General features: G+C 49.1%; 2 protein-coding genes across 3 annotated transcripts in view; one reads left to right on the top strand and one right to left on the bottom strand.

Moving 5' to 3' along the window:
- The window catches only part of LOC119387083 (WAS/WASL-interacting protein family member 1), a 259,526-nt gene that overhangs the window by 215,347 nt on the left and 29,653 nt on the right, over window positions 1-14,526 (top strand). The window lies entirely within an intron of this gene.
- The window catches only part of LOC119387093 (ATP synthase subunit b, mitochondrial), a 234,185-nt gene that overhangs the window by 174,108 nt on the left and 45,551 nt on the right, over window positions 1-14,526 (bottom strand). The gene's annotated exons all lie outside the window — the stretch shown is intronic.

Genomic DNA, 14,526 nt, shown 5'->3' on the forward strand with positions numbered 1-14,526 from the left:
AACAACAATTGAAGCGAGCTGGAGAGAGAGAGGCTAGCAGCTTAGAGGAGAGAGAAGAAAGAGAGGCGCAGATGGCTGAGAGAGAAAGGCAACGGCAGCACGAATTGGAACTCGAACGGCTCCGTTTGCAGCAGCGCATAGAGACGCCCGTGCAAGCTAGAGTGGAGAGCAGTGAAAGGGAAGATCATAGCTTCCGTTTGAACCCAAGCAAACTGCTTGTGGCGTTTGATGAAAGGAAAGATGACCTTGATGCATACCTGCACAGGTTTGAGACAATAGCTAGAAGCCAAAATTGGCCGGAGCAGCAATGGGCAACAGCTTTGAGCACTTGTTTGAGTGGCGAAGCGCTCAGTGTGTACGGTAGGATGACACCTTCCGATGCAGCTAATTACGGAAGAGTAAAAGCTGCTTTGCTGAATGCGATTTCGATTCACCGTGGAAGGCTTCCGAGGATCGGTTCCGTACGGGAAAGCCAGCTGATGGCGAGACCGGCAACGCAATATGCCGCGCGACTCAGCCATTATTTTGACAGGTGGATCGAACTTTCAGAGACGGCACAGGAGTACGGTGAGCTTAGCGAGCTTCTAATCAGAGAGCAATTCTCACCAGTTGCCACCCGAGCCTGTCGCTGTATCTGAAAGAGAGGAAAGCTAAATCGCTCGAGGATATGCTTGAATTGGCCGATCAATTCTTGGAAGCACAAGGTGGCACGAATCTGGCCAAAGTAAAAAGGAGGTTCACGAGGAGTCGAAGAAAATCGGCACCTGACGAAAAGAAGCGTGCACCGGGAGTGTTCCGCCGATGCTTTCTATGTAAACCGGGTGGGCCATCGCGCTAACAGTTGTCGGACCAACTTCTCACGCCCAGTGTGATGAAGTGTTTTAAATGTGGACAGACTGGGCACAAAGCAGACGCATGTCGAATCGATGCGAGTAAAGCCCACCAAGCAGCTTGCGCGTATGCCCTGGCAAACGAGGAAGCAAAAGCGACCAGTGATGAATCGGCCGACCTGAAAAACGGGAAGAAAATGCATTTCATTGGTGCTGCGGTGACAGCAGACACAACGAAAGGAATGCCGACAGTTAAGGGGAAAGTTGCTGGAAAGGAAGTCACGGTATTAAGAGATAGTGGATGCACTACTGTGATCGTACGAAAGAGATTGGTCCGAGAGAGTGACTTCACAGGCAATAACCAACCGGTTTGCCTGCTTGATAGTTCCATTCGAATGCTTCCCGAAGCCAAGATTGAGGTTGAGACCCCTTACTTCAGCGGGAGAGTTACTGCCCTGTGCATGGATAACCCCCTGTTTGACCTAATCGTGGGAAACATCGACGGAGCTCGAGGACCATACGATCCTGAACGTTTGGGAGAAGCCCCGAAGATGGAGCCCTCGTCAGTTCGGGAACCGCGACAAAAAGGAAACGCGGAAGAGAATCCCATGAAGGATGCCGCCCGAGCTCAAATTGAGGCCGAGGTATCACGGAATATCAGTGAGGAAGCTCCAACGGTCACTGTACCGCCTGTGACGACGCGCAGAGCAGGTGATGTTGCAACTGGGCGGCCACCATCATCTGCGGCTCAAAAGATGACGAAGGTGGTCGTACAGTCAAAACACCACGACGCGCAGAAGTTGGCGAAGCACCGCGAACGTTCTAACGAACGCGACCACGCCTTGCTAGCGTCAATGTGTCGACAGCAGCAGAGACGCCCCCTCCGGCACCGTCAAATGGAACGGCCCGCAAGAAAAAGAAGAGAAACAAAAAGAGAGCGAGCGAGCACCGAAAGAAGGGGCGCAAGCGCGAGTCTATTTGAGCAGGACAGGGTGTTGGAATTGAATTTGTTTGAAGTGTTTTGAGTTTGAAAGTGTTTGAAGTGTTATTATTCCCTGTGGCAAGTGTGTATGGCTAGTGAGCCCGAGTGTCGTTTACTTAACATTATGTGTACAATGCTATTGATATAACTGTATATGCATTATATTGAAGAGCTTTGCTTTGTGCGTTCGCATTGTTTATACGAAATGTATGATGGCGTCTTGTACTTATGTACTTGAGTTTATCTTTTGTATGTTGTGACATTGAAATGCCCTGGAATTGTATTAAGAGTTCTATTATGAATGTGACGCGCATTGTGAGTGGACTGAGTTACGGACTCTGTATGTGGGATATTTTTGGATGTGTATGTGCGCGCTAATTTGTGTTGTTTGAATATTATGTGATAATATTCTTGAAGTGGGGGGCAGTGTCACAAATTAGCGGGTTATAAAGCGCGCGCGAGGCCGCTTTCAAACTGCTACGAGACAGAACGGCGCGAACCGCTTCGCCAAGAAGCGCGAAAAGACGAAAAAAACAAGCATCAAAAGACGCCGGCGCGCCGCATCCTCCTCACCCAATCGAGCCAGGCGCAGACGACGCGATCAAACGCCCGGCAAATCCTGGATGTTTCTAGAAGGAAGGGGGGACGCATCCGCGAGCGATGCCGCCGCGATTCGAACCTACCAGAAAGCTCTCGCCCTTTCCCCAGGCTTAGCTGTACTGCACGCAGAAGAAACATCCCGACGCTTCTAGAACCCGGGGGAGAAGGGATAAAAGCGTGCAATCGACGGTAGTGCAGTCAGTGAAGGAGTCGAGAAGTCAGCGAAGGAGTGAGCGAGTCAGTCGGCCCGGTGATGGTGAAGTTACGCTAAGTGTGGCTTCGTTAGCCAAAGAAGACGTGTTTATGATGGTGTGCGGTCGGCCGATCGTCAATTTGGAAGAATTGGATGACGACGCCGTGTGAGACGTGACAAGTCACGACGACGGTGAGCTACGACGATCAACGCTGGAGCTGGCGTGAGTGTTTCCTTGAAGAGAAGCATCGATTACCGTCCAAGTATTGTGGACTGGATACGCCATTGTTTATTCAGGACTTTAAAGGTCATTGAATAGTTTAATGCATGTGATTGCATTTGTTGCGTGTGATCTGTTTGTTTAGCTCCCGTTGTGTAAACACCATCTGAATTGTATTGTGAAGTTGTAACTGGTACCAGCCGAGTGTGCATGTGTTGTGTTATTTGTATTGCCTTAACTGAGAATATATTTCGTTTTCGTTTGTGTTATCGACTCTCGCTCTGACTCGGTCTTTGGACCACAACCGGCGTTCGCTGGCGCACCAAAGGACCAACTCTAAATTGTCCGCGCTTTCGTGGTGCGTTTTCGGAGGGCCGTGACGCCAGCCCTTAGAATCCGCCCGGCGATTGCCGTCCCCATTAACGGGATTCGTGACACAATCAAATTAAAATTTGTTTAAATTTTGCTAAAGGCCGTCACGATTACGACAAAGTATACTGCGCATCTACGAAAGATGTGGCAACGGGGGTGGTAGTAGTTACTTAGTTAAAAACACCAAGTAAACTTTCTGGTTAGTGAAGGAAGCACTTTACGAGCTTTACTAACTGCTGGCTAGTAAACAGATTTCGCGAAGGTAGTAAAATACGCTCGAAACTAGTAAATGCGAGCATTTACTAACCATTTACTAACTTTTTTTCTAAGAGTGATACATATAGGTAAAACTGTAAAAACTCTAAGGGTGTCGCAGTATATTTTGTCACGCGACGCCCGCCATGTGCGCTGAAGTATCGCATAAAGTCACCGGAATCAGCCACTGGAACAAGAACCATGTTCCAGTGACTTTAGTATCGCAAAATCGGCGCGGCAAGGATGAAATTGGTATAGTTGATATTATGAAGTGAATGAGGCTGTGCTTGTTCTTTCTATTGCGTCGGTGTAATATATAAAGGCAACGTTGCTGATGTTCGTATACAGTAAAACCTCAGTGATACGAATCTCGTGGGGTTGCCAAAAATATTCGTATCATCCGAAATTCGTTTCCCCAGAAAACATGGAAAATTAGTATGCGATGAAAGAATGTTGGCATACGTTTTGATTTAATGTTTCTCAGGGCCGCAGCGACGTCATGAACAGCTCTTAATGATTGCCAGTAAAGCTTTTAGACGTCAACGATCATACTTGTACTCGTAAATATATGGTGCATGCGCCGGTGCACAAATAATCAACTTAGAGTTACTGTATATGCTACCTTTAGAAAGGTAGCATATACAGTAACTCTAAATCAACTAGATGTGTTGCGCTCCGTAACCACTAGTAGCCCCGTTCTAATCTTACTACGCTTTTCTGCATGACACCAGAGTACTGCGGCGAAAGTGACCTAAAAGTGCTTTGCACACTATAGATAGAGGCCAAGCTCCTTCGCCAAGACCGTACGCTTCGTCTCTTGGGGTCTTCGTCCACCTTTAATGGGACTTCATGACGGACCCGCACCCCAAGTTTCAGTCTTGTTTCATAGAACGTCTGATTGCGGGGACATGGCTTGCATCGACGTGGCAGGCACGTGTTAACACAGTAGAAAGACGCTGCTGCCTCGAGCACAGGAACACGCGTCAACGCGTCGGAAATAAAAAAAGGCGCGACGTCAACGTTATCTGTAATCTAAACGCGAAGGCGCCTAAAGGCCTCCAAGATTCTCCCGCACTATCTCGGGGGCAACGACGCACCGTTGATGGTTGCGCAGCGCGTATGCCCGCGCGTGACTGCTGGGTCTTCCGCGACAGCGCGGGCAGCACCTCTTCGTACCTGTGCGCTGGCGTACGTTCGTATCAAACGTCGCGGGGTGCAAATCGGTTCGCAACTACCGTACTCCAATACATTGCAGACTAATGGCACTAATGGGCCTTGGCCGGGATCACAGAAAAGTTCGTATCACCCCGAAATTCGTAGGAGCCGTGATCGTATCACCGAGGTTTTACTGTACTCTGTTTGTGCAGTACGCGCTTTCAATAATATCACTGTTGGCGTTGCATGCATGCATATATGCAACACCATTAGCCCAACGTCGCTCCCATTTGGGTAGTGCAAAGTGCGACTCCTTTCACGGTTGGCTGTGCATATGATATACCGTGCGCGAAGCAGCAATTTAACCTATACTTCTCGCACGTGTTGCGTATGTTTTGCACATTTTAGCCATAAAAAATTAAAAAAAGATCGAGATATAAATTTCCCCCTCTGACGCCCATCGAAGAATAGTTGATCGACTCGTTCGCCTGACCGATGAAAAAAAAAAAAAAAAAGGGGGAAACGAAAATAAATAGGAGCGCTGCCACTGGACAGGTTACATAAGGATGCCACCGACCCTGATGTTGCGTCGTAAACTGTCGCGAAAAAGAATTACAGTGCCCCCCCCCCCCCCTGGAGATTCTCAATTTTGCATGTTGTTGTGCCAGAGCACCTGACCGAACGGGGAGGCGAATAAACACCTGCACTTCGTTGGAAGTCCAAGGCATCGCGGTCAGCGTCTACCCTGCGACCAAGAAAAGGGCCCGCACCTGCCACCTGGAAGCAGGGACTTAGCCCTGCATGCATCGTCTGAAATCCAGTCGTTTCAGCCAGCCACGTCGATTGACGCCAGTCGGAAAGCAGCATTCCTGAGGACGATGGAAAGGCTGCTCCACACCTGCAACCGGCGGATCGTCAAGTTAGAAGACAGCGTCCCTGTCAACACCTGCAACCGGCGGATCGTCAAGTTAGAAGACAGCGTCCCTGTCAACACCTGCAACCGGCGGATCGTCAAGTTAGAAGACAGCGTCCCTGTCAACACCTGCAACCGGCGGATCGTCAGGTTAGAAGACAGCGTCCCTGTCAACACCTGCAACCAAGGAAAAGGCCAACCCTGCGAGCTGCCCTACCAGTTGTCCACCATCGGTGGGGTGGGTTCCAAACCGTCGTGCTGTTCGTACCGGTTTGTCCCAGATCAAACAATGGACGGATGCCTTATTTAAGACCGGGCTGGTCTGTTGTTAGGGAGACGCCCCAGCCGACTTGGTCGTGCTGGCAGGCTCTGTCCTGCTATAACCTGCTATAAACTGCGATAACCTGCTATTAACCTGCTATTACCTGCTATAAACGTTGTTACGTTTTATAAACGTCTTGCCTCCTTGTCCTGCTCCTCAGCGATAAGTCCGATATTCGGCTACATCGGCTCGCCAGCCTCCCGGCTTCATCGACACGAAACCCCCCATCCTAACAGTGGTTGGCAGCGCTGGGATACGCTACCTTCATCTCATCGTTCGACACGGTGGGATACGCTACCCTCTTCTCATCTTTGGACAAGGTGGGATACGCTACCCTACGGTTGGCAAGCCGGATCGGATCCCTGCAGGCACCAGGACGACCGCGACACCGCTTGCCGGCAGCAACGAGTTCAACGGACGTCGGCCGCTTTGGTTGGGTGGGATACGCTACCTCATCTCAACGTTTGGCTGCACGGTGATATCCTGATCCCTACGTTTGGAGAGCCGGATCGGATCCCTGCAGGCCCGAGGAGCGAGGACGACCACGACACCGCTCGACGGCAGCCACGAGTTCGACCGGAGTCGACAACTTTGGTTGGGTGAGTGCCCAACGTTTACTGGTCATTTCGCCAGACCTCTCTAGCACAGGCAGATGCTAGGAGAGAGCTTTGTTTTTTGTTTGATTCATTTTACTCACTTTGAACCACGATATTAGTTTTAAAGTAAGAGTAAATGTTGTAGAAAGGCATCACGAGAGACGAGATCGCGATGGAGAAATACCGAGTGCAGGACCTCCTTGAAATTTGTGAGGACTTGGGCATTTCCGCCGGGTCCGCAAAAACAAAGGAAGCGATTCTCGAGGTGATGTGGGCGGAGAACGTGACCGTCGGGGAAGCTGACGAGACTTGGGAGGATATTTGCGAGAAAAAGCGGAAGGCACGCGAAATGCGCGAAAGGCGGAAGGCAAAGGAGCGCGAAAGGCGTGAAAAGCGGGAGGCCGAGGAACGTGAAAGGCGTGAAAAGCGGGAGGCCGAGGAACGCGAAAGGCGCGAAGAGAGGCAGGCTCAGAGGCGTCGCGAAGAGCGAGTACATGCTCTTAGGATGAAGGAGCTTCATGATGAAATTGAGGCGAGTAAGTGGCAACGAGCACGATACTGTCTCCCCGTCTTCAAGTCAGGCTTGAACATTGAGACTTTTCTCGCTGGCTTTGAGACCGTCTGCGAGGAGGTCGGCGTTAGCCGAAACCTTTGGTTGGAGAAGCTTGTCACGTTGCTGCCGCGCCAAACTGCATGCGTTTTGGAGCGCTTATCCGCTGAGGAAGCGCAAGACTTTGATAAGGCCAAAGAGGCCTTATTGCGCCACTTCGCAGCTCCAGGTCCTGCTAACTGCAAAGGTCGAGACAGTAAAGCCCTAGCGCATGAGGCGCATCGAAAGGCGCAGGCGGTCGATTCGCGCCGCAGAGACCAAGAGGTCGTGAAGCGTCGCGAAGCGGTAGAGGCCGAGGCCTGTCGTAAGGCGCTTGAGGACGCCGAGGTCCGTCGCGAGGCGCTAGAGGCCGAAGCCCGTCGCGAGGCGCTAGAGGCCGAAGCCCGTCGCGAAGCGCTAGAGGCCGAAGCCGATCGCGAGGCGCTAGAGGCCGAAGCCGATCGCGAGGCGCTAGAGGCCGAAGCCGATCGCGAGGCGCTAGAGGCCGAAGCCGATCGCGAGGCGCTAGAGGCCGAAGCCGATCGCGAAGCGCCAGAGGCCGAAGCCGATCGCGAAGCGCCAGAGGCCGAAGCCGATCGCGAAGCGCCAGAGGCCGAAGCCGATCGCGAAGCGCTAGAGGCCGAAGCCGATCGCGAAGCGCTAGAGGCCGAAGCCGATCGCGAAGCGCTAGAGGCCAAAGCCGATCGCGAAGCGCTAGAGGCCAAAGCCGATCGCGAAGCGCTAGAGGCCAAAGCCGATCGCGAAGCGCTAGAGGCCAAAGCCGATCGCGAAGCGCTAGAGGCCAAAGCCGATCGCGAAGCGCTAGAGGCCGAAGCCGATCGCGAGGCGCAGGACGCCGGAGTGCGTCGTGGTGATGAGAAGGCCGACTTCGAAGGCCAAAGAAAGGGTTGTACTCGCGAGATTAGTACACCGCCACTAATTGAGACATCGCAAGGCGAGCCGGCTAGGTTAGAAACCGTCAGAACTTCCGTTCTGTCAGAAGGGCAGACACCGATAAACGATCCCGAGGATCAGTTAGTTGAGCCGTCTCGTGCCTTGGCAAAGCAAATAGAATGCAGCGTACTTGCGAGTACGAAAGCCAATGCTGCGAGCATTGCGAGCCGTTCGGACAGAAAGAGGCATCGGCGAAAACGTAGAGTGAACTCGAAAGTGGCATGTGGCCACAAGCGAGCTAAAATGGCTAAACGCTGTGCCATGGACTCGCGAGACTCCAAGCTCCAGGTTGGGCCTAAGAAATCGAGAAGGCCCGCTAAGAAAAGATTGAAGTTCCGGCCGCTGTTGAGATCTAGATTAAGCGTGAAGCGCGTCGCGAAGAAAAGAATTTCAGGGAAATTCAGACGTCGAAACCTGGTCTCAACCTTTTTACGGCCTAGTCGGGGTGGGAGCGCAGCGAGGTGTCGCGTACACCGGAATAGTGACAAAGGCTGTCCCCCACTGTGGCAAAAATGTGACGGCTTAGCCCAGAGGGGTACAATGGGCAAGCGATGCCCTTTGTCTGAGTTCGGCGGACACGGTGCAAACGTCGCCACTACTAAGTGTGTCGGACAGGTTTGTTCCCTGTCCCTTTGTCGAGATCGGACCCCTCGAAAAGTGTGGAATGCGCGGCTCCCAAGAGTTCGTCTAAAAGGGCGCGTTTGGAGACACCCTGGGATAACCGCAGCATAAAAATGAATTGACATCTTGAAAGAAGTTAGTGTGTTAATGTGTACTAACGAATTGAGGAGTGAAATTTTGTAATTTGTCACTTTCCTCCTCATTGTAGCAGACTTTGAGACATTTGTTCAGTTAATTGTTTCTTTTTTTTTTATAGCTAGAAACATAAACGTTAGCGCTCGTGTAGAGAGCTGTGAATTGTTTTAAAGAAGATGTAGGCTAAGTTAAAAGCCTCCGTTTAAGATACCGTTGTTTTGGTATTTAGAAGCGCCAGCGTTAGCACGGGTGAGAAGAGCTGTTCGTTGTGTTTACAGAGATGAAGGCTGAATGAGAAAAGCCTCTGTATAACATACCTTCTTACGTGTTTTTTAGTACGTGTTAGTATGCGCGTCAGTGTAATTTTAGTTTCTCCTTGTTTTGTGTTAAACGCGTGAGTTTGATTTTAAGTTTTCTTTAGTATTTAGTTTGAAGCGCTTTGTTTTCTTGATGTAATACTCATTTGCCGAGTGCAATGAGCGAGAGCGTTTCAGCGCAAAACTAGTGTTGTCTATCTTGAAATGTTTGTTGACAAACATTTAGAACGCTTGCGAGAGGTGCTTGTAAGGCGCACGATTTAGGGAGCACTTGGTGAAGTGTTTGTAGTTTTGGGGCAAAATTGAGTCTTCCCCAGCTGCTTCGATCGTCCCTAATCCGCCGATGTCACCATTGAGAATCGCTCGCGAAGACATTCTGATTGGTTTTAGCAGTGTCACGTACTGACACTTAGCTAGAGGCACGTCCTCACTTTGGTATTCTTCCTGAGATACGTTGCTCGTGATGTTTTAATTTTAGCTTAGCGTAGTCTCTAGGAAATGTTTGTTCTTTTATGCTGGTCTGGCGATTTGATCAGCATTTGGAGGGCGCTTGCTTTGGCCAGAGTGGTTTGGCTTTGTGTTGCTTCTTGGCAGTTCCAGTAAACTGCTGCTGTGCCGTGGAGGTCACTCCTCAAGGAAAAGAGCTGTACGACCACAGTTGACAACGGTCAACCAGCATCGCATCATCCGAGCTGCGTTTGACAGCTCGAACTCTGGATGCATTGTCTTGTGGCGGGGGTGCTGTTGTGCCAGAGCACCTGACCGAACGGGGAGGCGAATAAACACCTGCACTTCGTTGGAAGTCCAAGGCATCGCGGTCAGCGTCTACCCTGCGACCAAGAAAAGGGCCCGCACCTGCCCTACCAGTTGTCCACCATCGGTGGGGTGGGTTCCAAACCGTCGTGCTGTTCGTACCGGTTTGTCCCAGATCAAACAATGGACGGATGCCTTATTTAAGACCGGGCTGGTCTGTTGTTAGGGAGACGCCCCAGCCGACTTGGTCGTGCTGGCAGGCTCTGTCCTGCTATAACCTGCTATAAACTGCGATAACCTGCTATTAACCTGCTATTACCTGCTATAAACGTTGTTACGTTTTATAAACGTCTTGCCTCCTTGTCCTGCTCCTCAGCGATAAGTCCGATATTCGGCTACATCGGCTCGCCAGCCTCCCGGCTTTCATCGACACGAAACCCCCCATCCTAACAATGTGTGTATATAATTATATAAATGCACACACGGAAACACATGCACGAGCATACATAAAGGGTGGTTGAACCTCCCACGCCCTTTCCTGCAAAAAAAAAAAAAAAAGTCATGACTCGAATTGAATGCGCGATATTTAGAAGGCCTATCAGGTACTCCCATAAGCTGAGCCCCTCTTCGGAAATATCCTGTGTCCGCTCCTGCTGTAAGTTTAAAATGACTGCATATGCTGCACACGTGTATCAACCGGCCTGGTACACGACCGCCGCGGTGGCAACCTGAACTAGGGAAATTCAACGAATGAGGTTTATAAACACCTTATTTGATGAAACGTCGTTGCATGTATGTGTGTTTTAAGATATCCCAATTTTAATAACACAACGCGCGTCAAACAAATCATTAGAAAAGTGTCGTTTGCGATCGTCTTCATGTATCCAGCAAGAAGCGCCGCAGGTTTGAAGAGTTGCTTTACTTTCATTATGAAAGCGCGCAATAAACTGCAACGCCCGAAAATGCGCTGATAAGACGGTCGCGTGCACAATTAAGAAGCGTGTGCTGATGCGGTGATGTACCTGAAAATGTGAACGGCTCCCAAATTAAGTGGGCTAGCTTTGTAATCTCAATCGCTAGCATCAATGCGAACTGTATTTTATCATCGCTTTGTTGGCAAGCGATTTTATAACGCGAGAGACCGTATACGTCGCTCATCGCTTACCTCGATTGTTGCTATTGAAGAACACTCTCACGCATAGCTGCATATAGCACGTCAGCGCGGAAGAAGCTTTCCAAGTCTGAAGTACTTTGAAAACAACGGCCTAACACAAACAAAAGCGGAGGATTCATACTGAAACACTTCCGCTTGCCGGCGCAGCGCACTGAACTACCCAATGGATGGATGAATTGGACACTTTGTTCATCGCCGAGTGACATAGCTTCTACTGCTCCTCCGCGGCGGCGCTGGTAGTCACTCTTCCCTAGAGTTCCTGTTATGCTACCTTTTCAGGTAGCATCATATACAGTAACTCGGTAACTCTACTTTTCCCGAGGTAGCCTGCATGACAGGCCGTTTCCCAGCGTCGCCTGGGTACAGTACACTCTATAGCCTGGGCGCCGCAGTAGCTGGCAGCAGTGCATGAAGTAAAGTTTTTCTTCCTCCATGTAGTGCTTGCAGGAAAATTTTCAGCTGCCCTGGCCACGCCACCGAGCCTCGAGGCAATCTTGCGTAAATTTCACGTTGCATCGACTTCTCTTTGTCGTTGCAGGAGTGCAAGGTGCTTTCCATCTCCGGGGATTAAACACAGCAAAACTCCGCGCGACAGCCGGGATTTGCAACCCCACGGCCAGGAGAATCCAGACCCCCCCCCCCCCCAAAAAAAAAAAAAAAGAAATTTAGGTAGCTTCGCACTAATGGTGCAAAACCTGAAGGAAGAGCGGAGCTGGGCGCCTTCGTTGTTTCTCTTTAGTTTTCTCTTTCGATCTTTTAAGGTGATAGCGTTAGATACCTCATCAAACGCGAAAATTGACCGTCGACGTCAACGTCCCGCATCGGCGGCGTCGGGGACAACAGGAGTGACGCTTCCAATCATCACGTGATGACGTCACATATTATGTCGTAATGACTTCCCGATCGCCAAAATTTGTGACGTCACGTGGCGTAACGTCACATGGTGACGTCTTTACATGCTATCGTAGCTTGGTCAAAGGCGAACCGATCACGGAGGCAGTGCAAAACCAGATGAGGCGCCTCCGATCCTGGAGGCAACGAGAAACCACGTTCGGCGCAGAAATTTTCGGAAGGTGGCGGGACAGGATCAATACATCTAAAGCCCCTGTATGAAATTTCATGCAGAAAAAGAAGGTGACTTGCGCCTTCGAGTCGTCTTTGGTGAATGCATATGGGACCCTGCGCGTTTTTGTTTCCCTCTCTTCTCTCTACTTTTTCTATGTCTTTTTTTGTCCCCGTTTATTTCTATTTCTTTCTTTCTCTATCTATTTCTTTCTGTACTTCTTGCTTCCGAGAGCTCTGCGCGTGCGCGGCAGTGTTGTGGCGAAAGACGCGCTGTGGATATTCTCAGTTACGGCAGGTTACGGTAAGAGTAGTGGCGCCGCTCGACGTTGCTTTGGAAGCCTGTGCTCTGCTGGCGTGCCTGGATAGCCGAGTGGTTAAGGCGCTCGCCTTCAGATTGTGGGTACACGGGTTCGAATCCTGCCTCGCCAAGAATTTTTCGGTTTCTTTCTTTCTCTCTCTCTACTAATTCTCTCGGCCATCAAAGTTATTGCACCCCTCACCGGACAAATCGGTGCACGTGTTCTGGAAGCGAACTGGAAGAAGAGGAAGAAAAAGCGGACGAAGAGAGCGTGTGCCGGTTTATGATAATCATCATTTCTGTTCACTCGTCACAGACCAATGCTCGGCATAAACAGCTCCGTTGTTCAAATTGTTCCACACCACACACCAACTCATCTCCATCCCCCCTTACAGACAAGCACTCATCCACCTGTTCCTGCGTTCTGGTACCCTCTGCCCACATCGAAATTCCAAGCCCCTGCAAGACAGCCTGGCTACAACACTGGCAACAAGAGCACTGTTATCATTGGTATTGCAATCAACATAAAGCCCTTCAGACTCTTAATATTAGTTGAAACAAATTTTGTAATGATTTTGTTCCATGTAGCTATTCGGTATGGCCCCCTCCTCTGAACAAGAATGGAATGAATGTGTGCCTGCTCTAGCTAGGCCAATGGACATTGGTCACTGAGAAATCAGTCAAGAGGTACAAGATCCTTAAGTGCAGCCGCTGTATACTTCTCTGGGTAGACAACTTTCATCACCACTTTTTCTTCGACAAACATATGACATTGCAGGCTTTCATTTTTGCAATGCCGTCTCGCACTACGCATATATCTGCCTGATTTGGTGCCTGTATTTCAACATAGCTTGTCAGCAGTGCAATGCTCATGCCTAAACGTTACACGAGATTAAACTTGCAACACTTTTGGTGGAAAGACATAAAGAACTTGTTACATTGTTTGCTGCATGGAATGAAAGTAGGCCACTCACTATCACCTCACCTCTGCGCACAGGGGAGTGAGTACCAGGTGTATGTGCCACTTTCCCTCCATCATGGTGCTTGCCATTACGGGCACTGCATGTTTACAATTTCAATGAAGGAGACTTCCTCTTAAAGAGATGATGCAATGGACTACTGTTGCATTCGTGTCAATACAGCTTCTGATGTCAATGCGCCAGAGGAGCGCACAAGCTATTGCTGAAGCACGAGTCGTTAGTTGCACAAGGATAAACTAAAAAACTAAAACTATCCAATCCACGTGTCACTGTGTGGTCTTATCCCATCTTGCTTGCATAGAGAAAGAACACTTACTGTTTATTTAAATGCCGCAGACATCACTGTAATGCTTGAATACTTTTCTCTATTCATGAATTAAATTGTATTTGCAAGCAAATAAACTGCACTTTGTTTGTGTACTTGTCTAAGTACACAATGGTGAAAGAAAATTCAGGATTTTAGTTCAGGTTCATACGATGTGCCAAATAACTAAGATCAAGATTTTTTTTAAACTACCAACTAATATCTTTTTTTTCTAGAACCCTCCGCAAAGTGATCCCCATAACTTTCTGAATTAAACAGCCTACCCGTAACAGCAAACGTGAACATCTTTTGATGCTTTCAAGAGTAAAATGTAGTGTCGCTGCAGAAGCGATTGTCGGACCTCTAGCTGGAAAATTCTGTATCCCTTATCTGGACCATGTCACTGTCACATTCACTGCTGATAACTGAAATGCAACAGATCTTGGTTACGGTGGTTATTTTGTTACAATGCATGCCATGCCTGTATGACATTAAAGGACATTTTCATCAAGCAGAGAACATAAAATATGAATATTTTAATAAAATTCACACAACAAAAAGCACCTGCACAGCTGCAGAGCATGGAATGATGGTGCAAAACAAAAGGAACACTTGAAAGAATTATGAATGACTCTAAATATATTAAACAAAATTTCATAAACTGACCGAGTCTTTCGAGATACATTTTTGTACATACAGAAAAGCGTACTTTCACAGTGCAAACAATAAAATGTAATTATACACATCTCGCGTGCTTACACAACACATGTGTTTGCTCCACAGATGCTATTGTACTTTGCCTGTGAGATTGCAAGAATCACCAAATACGTATTACATTTTTATACAACATAACTTGTGCAGTACGGTTTAAGACAGATAGTACTAGAAATGACCAAAC

Source organism: Rhipicephalus sanguineus, chromosome 3, assembly GCF_013339695.2.
Source record: "Rhipicephalus sanguineus isolate Rsan-2018 chromosome 3, BIME_Rsan_1.4, whole genome shotgun sequence".
Classification (NCBI taxonomy): Eukaryota; Metazoa; Arthropoda; class Arachnida; order Ixodida; family Ixodidae; genus Rhipicephalus; species Rhipicephalus sanguineus.